Source organism: Orbicella franksi, chromosome 8 (assembly GCF_964199315.1).
Source record: "Orbicella franksi chromosome 8, jaOrbFran1.1, whole genome shotgun sequence".
Classification (NCBI taxonomy): domain Eukaryota; kingdom Metazoa; phylum Cnidaria; class Anthozoa; order Scleractinia; family Merulinidae; genus Orbicella; species Orbicella franksi.
Genome location: NC_138152.1, coordinates 9,130,536 through 9,141,925, shown reverse-complemented (window position 1 = coordinate 9,141,925; position 11,390 = coordinate 9,130,536). Strand labels below are relative to the sequence as shown.

General features: G+C 42.3%; 3 pseudogenes; all 3 read left to right on the top strand.

Annotated features, from left to right (window-relative positions):
• Positions 1-704: 704 nt before the first annotated feature.
• LOC145494448 (steroid 17-alpha-hydroxylase/17,20 lyase pseudogene) lies at positions 705-3,193 on the top strand (annotated as a pseudogene).
• A 709-nt stretch (positions 3,194-3,902) lies between these two features.
• On the top strand, positions 3,903-7,995 carry LOC145494446 (steroid 17-alpha-hydroxylase/17,20 lyase pseudogene; annotated as a pseudogene).
• Positions 7,996-9,126: 1,131 nt separating this feature from the next.
• Positions 9,127-11,370, top strand: LOC145494948 (steroid 17-alpha-hydroxylase/17,20 lyase pseudogene; annotated as a pseudogene).
• Positions 11,371-11,390: the final 20 nt, after the last annotated feature.

The following is an 11,390-nucleotide window of genomic DNA, read 5'->3' as shown; positions in this document are numbered from 1 at the left end:
ACCGAAGAACACTCGCCCGCTCCTTCCTAGACTTCTCGCAGACAGAGAGACAAGAGCGATCGCCTTGGAACTAAAGTGGGTTTAGTTAAGGTGCTTTCCATGATCGCAGACCGGCCGGTCAGAGATTAGTGGGAGCACCCGAGGAAAATGGAACGACATTTTCCGATTAAACCGGACCAACCGATAGGAATGGCTCTTGCTACTTTTTATTCCTTTTCCGAATTCCCTAATTAGGGCAAAAATGGAACGGCGAATTTCGTTCAGAATATTCTAAGCGAAATAAGTGGACCACCTCCAGAGGTGATCCCGAATATTCCGGTTGGAAGAAACCGAAACGGACCTTCCATTTGAATTCTGACCGAAATTTCCGAAATCTTTGGCATAATGGTAAGCACGTTTAGACTATAGCAACGTCATTTTGCTCAGTTGTGGTTGACTGCTCTTGTAACAAAATAGCGATAACTATTCCAGACGATAAAGGTTTGACTTGAACCCACCACATGGACATGTAGGAGCTCTGCAATGTCTGACACTTCTGAGAAGCTATAGTATCTGCTTTCCTTTTCCTTGTGGCAGTTTTCGTCTTAACAGTAGATTGGGAACTTTCGTTTTGTTTTGATGATCAAAGCCGCAAAATTTTATGCTATGCTGTCCTCGATCGGAATATGTTAAATGATCCGTCTTCATGCAAAGTTACACGTCTGGATCGCGTGACATTCCAATATCAAGTAACATAAAAAAAGGCAAACAAAGGTGCTGAGAACACCTCAAGGACGTCTTGAAATTGTTTGCATAGTCATTCCCGACAAAAAGATGCTTTCGGTACTTGATCCTAAGAACTATTCTAAACGATAGCCATGTTTGAAGAACTGACATGGTTTATCTTGGCTGTAATCCTTGTTACATTGATCGTCAATCACTTCACTGCAAACAGAAATCTACCCCCAGGGCCTTTTCCTTTACCGATTATTGGAAATGCGCACAAAGTATCTCCCGATTCACGCCATGTTGACCTAACGACGCTGGAAAAACAATATGGCAAAGTGTTTCGTCTGTATCTTGGAAGCCAGCTTGCAGTGGTGGTTAGTGGGAGAAAGGCTCTCAGGGAAGCTCTAGTTACAAAGTCGGCAGAATTCGCTGGACGTCCTAATCTCTATACCGCAACCTATTACTCGGATAATGGAAAGGCGGTTGCATTCGCGGATTATTCTCTAGAGTGGAAACTACATCGCAAGATTGTGGTCTCAGCGCTCAGGATATACAACGCTGGTGTGCTAAAACAAGGGTCCATCATCAGTGACGAATTCGACCTCCTCTTGAAACGAGTCCATTCGAAAAATGGCCAACCTCACGACATCACTAAAGAGATTCGGCTGGCTGTGACGAATGTGATTTGCAATTTGGTGTTCGGTTCGAGGTACGAGCTAGATGACCCCAAGTTTACAGCGCTTCTGAAAATCCATAACGGAATTTGGAAGATGCTTGCGAGTGGAAGCGTGGTGGATGCATTTCCTTGGCTGAAGTTTCTTCCATTCAAGTCCATCCTGAATTTTAAAGAGAAATGCAAGGAACGAGACGAGCTGTTTGGAAGGATTTATCGAGAACACGTGGACGCCAATAGAATTGATGATCCTCAAGATTTGACAGACGCCTTGTTGAAGGCAAAGAAAGAGGCTGAAGACGAGGATTCCTCCATCAAAGGATTCCTGACAGATCAGCATCTCATTATGACCATGAGTGAGGTCTTCATAGGTGGGATGGAAACCACTGCAAGTACGATGTGTTGGGCGCTATTGTACCTGATTCATAACCCGCACGTCCAGGAGATGCTGCATCAAGAGCTGGATCGAGTTATTGGCCCTCACCGTTTACCAGGACTTGAGGACAAAGAGAACCTGCCCTATCTAGAAGCTGCTATAGCTGAGACTCTCCGAATCTCTTCTGTTGGCGCTTTCGCACCTCATAAAACAACAGTCGACACGACTTTGCAGGGATATCATATTCCGACGAACACCACAGTGTTTGCCAACTTATGGTCCCTCCACCACGACCCAGAAATTTGGGATGATCCAAACGAATTCAGACCAACAAGGTTCCTGGATGAGGAAGGTAATTTTCTGCCTCCAAAACCTGACCAATTCCTCCCGTTCTCGGCGGGGCGTCGAGGTTGTTTAGGGGAGTCTTTGGCACGAATTCAGGTCTTCCTAGTCTTAGCACGTTTGCTGCATAGCTTCAAGTTCAAGAATCCACCAGGATCCGATCCTCCAAGTTTAGAACCCATCACAGGTCTTGCGTTGATGCCACGGCCGTTCAGCGTTTGTGCTCTCAACAGACATTCTCTTTGAATTCTCTTGTGTAATGGGTGACATTCGATGCCTTTGGTGAGCATTGTCTAAGAGCAAGAGAGAACAGACTGAAATGACGAGAGAACATTGGTGGCAATCAACAGTGTATCGCACAGTTTTGACATTTTGTCTCTAAGCTAAGCGTCTAGTTCGCAACGACATACTATATACGACTTATCTTATCATGTAACATGCCGGTCGACTTTCTTCGTGATATTGGACTTCAACAACAACAACAACAACAACAACAACAACAACAACAATTTTATTTGTACTCAGCTAGAAATTAGAAATTAGATGAACAAAAAACAAGTTAAATTAAAAAGAGTACATGGCTCCCCGAAATAACCTTAGTGGGCTAATAAGGCTGGGCAGCCATCAATGATTTACAGTGATTATTAATTTGGGTCAAATAAGAAGAGAAAATAAGAAAAGGACATGCAGGAGCACACACAACACACACAAAAAAGACTAATAATACATAGAGATTTAGTGAAAAATAGTCGGATCATACAGTGTACTAGTAACATACACAGTTACAGACATTCAATATGTACTAATAGCTTGCAATAATATTTGATTTGATCTTTTCATTTTTCTTTGATCTGGGTGGAATAAAACAAAATTTGACTTGTCGATATTAATGGCGAGTTTGTTTGCACATAACCAGGAATCAACCCTACTAAGTTCATTGTTAAGATTGCTTTCAAGTATATCAATATTATTATGTTTATAAAATAGGTCTGCGTCATCAGCAAAAAGGTGGAAATCTAATACCTTTGAGCAGTTATGAAAATCGTTTGATTTGCCATTTCCACATCCCCCATAATACACCTTGTTTGCTCCCCCCCCCCCCCCCCCGCAAAAAAAAATTTCTGCATGATCTTTGTTTCCCATTTCTCCTGGGTATTACAGTCGTCCCAAGAGAAACTGAAGACAATGCTTATGCAAAATTTTGGGGGCAAACAAGATGTATTATGGGGGATGTGGAAATGTCGAATATATAAATTAAGAAAAGCAGAGGTTCCACTACTGATCCCTGGTAAACAACACAGCAAATAGTTTTCCTATCAGAGTAAGTATTACCAAGAGATACAAATTGTTTTCTATTATTCAGACACCAAGTAAATCAATCTTTAACAATACCGCGTATGCCATAAAACTCAAGTTTATAAATTATCGGTCACGTGACGAGCTGTTGCAAAAGGCCTATCCGCAATTCACCATCTAACCTCGTTCCCAGGGTCTCTCATCTTTCTTCCAGCCCCCTGAGATGAGAGGGTACGGGAAGATGAGAGACCCTGGGAACGAGGTTGTTTACCATCTGGCGATGTGTTGTTACCGAATCTTAATTTCTTTGATAGCAAAGAAACATTCTTTCCTATAATTGGCCAGTCTTATTGCTTAATTAATCGCCAGTCGATTGAATAAAACCCTGCTGCGATAAGCTTTTGTAGTCTCTATGCAAGTAAGCGAATTACCACCGCTATTCTTCAATTTCTAGACTAATAGTTCGTTTGTGACGGATCAAATTGTTCCTATGTAAATTTAACATCACATTAGAAGCTCGAATAAAATTTCCCTCACGAATTCGCTTTTCAGTTTCCTTGAATGTTATCATTTCACGCTGTCCACTACTAGCCTGTGTGTGTGTCACAGACAGTGTGGATTTAAAAATAACACGTCCGGCTGCACCGCAGGCTATCAGTTACTAAATTGAGATTATTGCGTTTTAATTTCATCCGAATATCATCATCCAAAAGAGTATCAAATGAGCTCAATTGAAAAGTAAGTCTTGAAATATCAACAACTGGATTGCTATACCTTGCAATACAGTTAACTAAAGTGTTTGGAAAGAAATCTTTCACAACCTGGCTAAAACTACCGTACCATAATCTCGAATTAGATATCAGCAACAATTCCTAATTCCACAGGACTGTGAAAACATTGCTATGTCAACAAAACGAAAATTGACTACTTACGCAACAGATTTAATTACTGCAAACAATAGCCAAGACCCAAGCTCACTGCAAAACGGTCTCAAGCGCGAACTCGCTACAACCATGATTGAAGAATTGGCATGGATCATTTTGACGGTTATTCTAGTGACACTGGTCATCAATCACTTCACTGCAAACAGAAATCTACCTCCAGGGCCGTTTCCTTTCCCAATCATTGGAAATGCGCATAAATTGGCTGCCGATTCACGCCATGTTGACCTCATGAAATTAGAAAAACAATATGGCAAAGTGTTTCGTCTGTATCTTGGCAGTAAGCTCGTGGTAGTGGTTAGTGGTGGAAATGCTCTCAAGGAGGTCCTCGTTACAAAATCTGCCGAGTTTGCCGGACGTCCGAGTATCTACACCGCCCAAGTTTACTCAAAGGGAAAGGCAATCGGACTAGCAGATTATTCTGCGGAGTGGAAGCTTCATCGCAAGGTTGCTCTCTCTGCGCTCAAGACATACAGTAACGTCAAGCTTAAGCGAGGAACTGTCATTAATGATGAATTTGACCTGCTCTTGAAGCGAGTCCGCTCCAGAAATGGACAACCACACGACATCACTAAAGAGATTCGACTGGCCGTGATGAATGTTATTTGTGCTTTGGTGTTTGGCTCGAGATACGAGCTGGATGATCCCGAGTTTACGAAGTTTATGGAAATCACCAACACAGTAGCGAGTGTGGTCGCGGCGGGAAGTGTTGTGGACGTGTTTCCATGGCTGTGGTTTATTCCCTTCAAGTCTATTGAGAAGCTAAAAAAGAAATGCCGAGAACGAGACGAGCTGGTTGGCAGAATTTGTCGAGAACACGTGAAGGCGAATAGAATTGATAATCCTCAAGATCTGACAGACGCGCTGTTGAAGGCAAAGAAAGAAGCCGAGGATGAGGATTCATCTGTCAGGGAGTTCCTGACAGACGAGAATCTCATCATGACCATGGCTGAGGTCTTTATGGCCGGATTGGAAACCACTGCCAGCACCCTGTGTTGGGCATTATTGTACCTGATTCACAACCCAGAAGTCCAGCAGATGTTGCATCAAGAGTTGGATCAAGTCATCGGTCCAGACCGGTTACCGGAACTGGAGGACAAGAAGAATCTGCCATATTTGGAAGCCACCGTAACTGAGACCTTACGCCTCTCGTCCATTGGCCCTCTGGCAATTCCTCATAAAACGACAGTGGATACCACTCTGCAGGGATATAGTATTCCTAAGGACACCACAGTCCTAATGAATCTATGGTCCCTCCACCACGACCCAGAGATTTGGGATGAGCCAGACGCCTTCAGACCTCAACGGTTCCTGGACGAGGAAGGTAATTTTGTGCCTCCAAAAGTTGATCGTTTCCTTCCGTTCTCGGCTGGACGTCGAGTTTGCTTGGGGGAGTCTTTGGCACGGCTTGAGCTCTTCCTGGTGTTTGCACGCTTGCTTCACAGCTTCAAGTTCGAGAATCCACCAGGCCGCGATCTTCCAACTTTGAAACCCATCAATGGCATTGTTTTAATGCCTGAGCCGTTCAGCCTCTGTGCCCTGAAGAGAGATGTTATGTAACATTCCCTATCATGTGACTTTCTCTATCGTGTGACTTGCCCTATTATGTAGAGTCAGACTACGCCAGATTAATTTAGTTCATATCTCGTTCTAACTGAATTTAAATTATTCTTATTAGGGTTGCAGGTATTATTTGGTTATTTTCCTCCTTTGGCTAAATCCTGTTGTGTGGGAGTGGTAAAGTCCTACTGTAGTTGCCTTAGGTAAATCCTGTATTTGTAGGTAACAAATCCACTACCTTCCTATAATTTCCTCGAATCCGTAATAAATTTACAATCATTTGCTCAGCAAATTCTGATTTTGATTCAGCCAGTAGATCTTAGCAGCAACAAAAGCAAGATCTCGAGTTAAGTATTGGTTTAGTTCTCAATCCCCGGCGGTTGCCGTTTCCGTTTGTTTGGTCGTTCATTGTGAATTAACTTGAAACTCTTATACTCATGTCTATCGTCATGCTTAGCCGCGGAAATATAAGAAATATGTGTGAACAGATAAAACTGATGTAGGTTTTGCATCATAGTTTGCTTCAGCACGAAATAATATTTGTTTCCCCCGTTTTCTGCTTCTGGGTTTTATTTTTAGATGATTAGCTGTGTTGCTCAGAACCAGGGCCGGGTTGTTCGGAAGCCGGTTAAGGCTAACCCTGGATTAAAGGTTAACCGAAGTATAAATTTTTCTTGTATGCAAATGTTTTTCTCTGCTTTTGTTTTGTGTAACATAACCAGTCAAATTGATTTCAGAAATTTTCAGTGGCGTCGCATGCCATTGTGAATTATTAATACTCACGACGTTTAGGGGTTCCTAGAATCTTCCTCCCAATCCTTACGTAGCGTAAAAATGATCTCGAAGATATGAAAATCGAGTCAAGCCTTATTAGTAAACACGAAAAACTTCTAGTCCCACTTGTCATCATGCCTACGTCGACCGATTTGGAGTGAACTACAACATATTAAATATGCACTTGAAAAGAAGCATACCTCTGTCCTTCTTGACACATGAAGCAGGCCTATTGCAACAACTGGTCACGTGATGTTCTTTTCAAGAACACACTGATTTAGTCACCGTAATGCATAATATTATCAGAAATGGAAAGAACATTTACAAATAACCTTACATGCAAGTTTGCAGGTTTATATCTTTTAAGAGGGAATTTTTAAGGACGTTAGAAATTGGAAGGATTTGTAAGGGAAGATAGCTTGCAGAACAGGCGGATTAGCAGGGCAGAGGGCGCTAATCCGCCTGTTCTGCAGGCTAAAGGAAAGAAGACACTTCGCCCTCCAGTCACGCTTTAGTGGTTTTCCATAACAATCCTTGTAATTTTGCAAGTTTTCAAACTGCCGTAAAATCTCTGCAGCTGCCTTTCGGTCCAAGAGCTTAGAATTTTCAATTCTTTCTAATATTTTGCCTCTAACTAATATCTCCAATTGCTATATGGCAGCAGCTTCTTTTCGTAGTGATTAACAGCGGAAAAGGTTTCTGGGGGGCAACTTCCTCGTTTGCATACAAAACCTTCTTTTTTGTAATATTGAGATCTTCATTAGATCTCAACGCTCTGATGGTATTGGTCTGAAATTTGGTATTCTAGCTATTTAAAACATGTTTTCCCCAGTTCTGAAATTTATGTATGTGTGGCAAGAAAGTTTATGAATTATCGGTCACGTGACGAACTGTTGCAAAAGGCCTATCCACAATTTACCATCTAACTTCGTTCCCAGGGTCTCTCATCTCTCTCATTCCAGCCCCCCGAGATGAGAGGGCACGGGAAGATGAGAGACCCTGGGAACGAGGTTGTTCACCATCTGGCGATGTGTTGTTACCGAATCTTAATTTCTTTGGAAGCAAAGAAACGTTTTTTCCTATAATTGGCCAGTCTTATTCCTTAATTAATCGCTAATCCATTAAAAAAAACCCTGCTGCGATAAGCTTTTGTAGTCTCTATGCAGGTAAGCGAATAATCCACCGCTATTCTTCAATTTCTAGACAAATAGTTCGTTTGTGACGGATCAAATTGTTGCTATGTAAATTTAACATCACATTAGAGGCTCGACTAAAATTTCCCTCACGAATTCGCTTTTCAGTTTCCTTGAATGTCACGGTTATCACTTCACGCTGTCCACTACTAGCCTCTGTGTGTGTGTGACACTGAGACAGTCTGGATTTAAAAATAACACGTCCAACTGCACCGTAGGCTATCAGTTACTATTAAAATTGAGATTATTGCGTTTTAATTATATCCGAATATGATCATCAAAAAGCATATCAAATGAGTTCAATTAAAAAGTAAGTCTTGAAATATCAACAACTCGATTTCTATACCTTGCAATACACGTAACTAAAGTGTTTGGAAAGAAATCTTTCACAACCTGGCTAAAACTACCGTGCCATAATCTCGAGTTAGATATCAGCAACAATTCCAGACTAATTCCACAGGACTGTGAAAACATTGCTATTGCTGTGTTTACATTTGAGCTTTTACCAAGGTAAACAGTTACTAAGGTCAAGTTACTTAACCTTGGTACATTCGTCCTGTGTTTATACCGGCTCAAATAACTCAAGTTGATCTTTCAACAGTCGCGCGCGCTACATTATCAACGTCATGAAATTCGAACCACCGCAGCGGAACAGGAGCAAATTGAGGTGCCATCATTTTCATAGGCGAGGACCTCATTCCATAATATTACGGCGAAAATTCAGCTGCTTTATCATACCCAGAGTATGCATGGTTATATGCGTAGAAACGTGGATACGTTGTATATGCAGCATCCTCCCTGGTGGGAAAATATATCGACAATAATTACACAACAAAGGACCGAACTTTGTCTAGAGAAAGTTGTAAATAATACTGAGAATGAAAAATACAATGCTTTCTTTTACGTGACGGATTGTTCGCCGTAAGAAGATAGATCCAATCTTTCCACGTTATCTGCCATGGTAACCTAGTCAAAACTGGAAAAGAAACGCTTTGCTTTGTCGGCAATTGCACAATCTGCTCACCGCGGGAAGTGATATATTACGCCGCCACAAGCGGATATATCTGTCATCTTGACCTTGGTTACCAACTGTAACCATGCCTGATCACAGGGTAATTACAACTTTTACCTTGGTTAAATTTCTTTTGTCTTTTGCGGCATTTACCAAAGTAACAGTTGGCGTTTACACACGGAAAATGTTTACCTAGGTAAGTAAACTCTGGTACCTCGGTAAACCGTTCAAGTCTAAACACAGCATATGTCAACAAAACGAAAATCGATTACTTATGCAACAGATTTAATTACTGCAAACAATAGCCAAGACCAAGCTCACTGCAAAACGGTCTCAAGCGCGAACTCGCTACAACCATGATTGAAGAATTAGCATGGATCATTTTGACGGTTATTCTGGTGACACTGGTCATCAATCACTTCACTGCAAACAGAAATCTACCTCCAGGGCCGTTTCCTTTCCCAATCATTGGAAATGCGCATAAATTGGCTGCCGATTCACGCCATGTTGACCTCATGAAATTAGAAAAACAATATGGCAAAGTGTTTCGTCTATATCTTGGCAGTAAGCTCGTGGTAGTGGTTAGTGGTGGAAATGCTCTCAAGGAGGTCCTCGTTACAAAATCTGCCGAGTTTGCCGGACGTCCGAGTTTCTACACCGCCCAAGTTTACTCAAAGGGAAAGGCAATCGGACTAGCAGATTATTCTGCGGAGTGGAAGCTTCATCGCAAGGTTGCTCTCTCTGCGCTCAAGACATACAGTAACGTCAAGCTTAAGCGAGGAACTGTCATTAATGATGAATTTGACCTGCTCTTGAAGCGAGTCCGCTCCAGAAATGGACAACCACACGACATCACTAAAGAGATTCGACTGGCCGTGATGAATGTTATTTGTGCTTTGGTGTTTGGCTCGAGATACGAGCTGGATGATCCCGAGTTTACGAAGTTTATGGAAATCACCAACACAGTAGCGAGTGTGATCGCGGCGGGAAGTGTTGTGGACGTGTTCCCGTGGTTAAGTTTTATTCCCTTCAAGTCTATTGAGAAGCTAAAAAAGAAATGCCGAGAACGAGACGAGCTGGTTGGCAGAATTTGTCGAGAACACGTGAAGGCGAATAGAATTGATAATCCTCAAGATCTGACAGACGCGCTGTTGAAGGCAAAGAAAGAAGCCGAGGATGAGGATTCATCTGTCAGGGAGTTCCTAACAGACGAGAATCTCATCATGACCATGGCTGAGGTCTTTATGGCCGGATTGGAAACCACTGCCAGCACCCTGTGTTGGGCATTATTGTACCTGATTCACAACCCAGAAGTCCAGCAGATATTGCATCAAGAGTTGGATCAAGTCATCGGTCCAGACCGGTTACCGGAATTGGAGGATAAGAAGAATCTGCCATATTTGGAAGCCACCATAACTGAGACTCTTCGCCTCTCATCTCTTCTCTCTCTGTCAGTTCCTCATAAAACGACCGTGGATACCACTCTGCAGGGATATAGTATTCCTAAGGACACCACAGTCTTAACCAATCTATGGTCCCTCCACCACGACCCAGAGATTTGGGATAACCCGGACGCCTTCAGACCTGAAAGATTCCTGGACGAGGGAGGTAATTTTGTGCCTCCAAAAGCTGAGCGTTTCCTTCCGTTCTCGGCTGGACGTCGAGTTTGCTTGGGGGAGTCTTTGGCACGGCTTGAGCTCTTCCTGGTGTTGGCACGCTTGCTTCACAGCTTCAAGCTCGAGAATCCACCAGGCTGCGATCTTCCAACTTTGAAACCCATCAATGGCATTGTTTTGATGCCCGAGCCGTTCAGCCTCTGTGCCCTGAAGAGAGATGCTATTTAACATTCCCTATCATGTGACTTTCTCTATCGTGTGACTTGCCCTATTATGTAGAGTCAGACTACGCCAGATTAATTTAGTTCATATCTCGTTCTAACTGAATTTAAACTATTCTTATTAGGGTTGCAAGTATTATTTGGTTATTTTCCTCCTTTGGCTAAATCCTGTTGTGTGGGAGTGGTAAAGTCCTACTGTAGTTGCCTTAGGTAAATCCTGTATTTGTAGGTAACAAATCCACTACCTTTAAGGGTTATTCCTATTATTTCCTCGAATCCGTAATAAATTTACAATCATTTGCTCAGCAAATTCTGATTTTGATTCAGCCAGTAGATCTTAGCAGCAGCAAAAGCAAGATCTCGGGTTAAGTATTGGTTTAGTTCTCAATCCCCCTCGCGGTTGCCGTTTCCGTTTGTTTGGTCGTTCATTGTGAATTAACTTGAAACTCTTATACTCATGTCTGTCGTCATGCTTAGCCGCGGAAATATAAGAAATATGTGTGAACAGATAAAACTGATCACGTAGGGGCCAAACCACCCCCCAAATGTTTCGTCAGTTCTTGGGTATTTCACATTATTTCGCATTACTTAAAAAGTATTGACTCTTTCTACACCAAACTTGGCAGATGAGCAGGAGACCTATTGCCAATTATATTTACGTGAAAAATGTCAGTATAT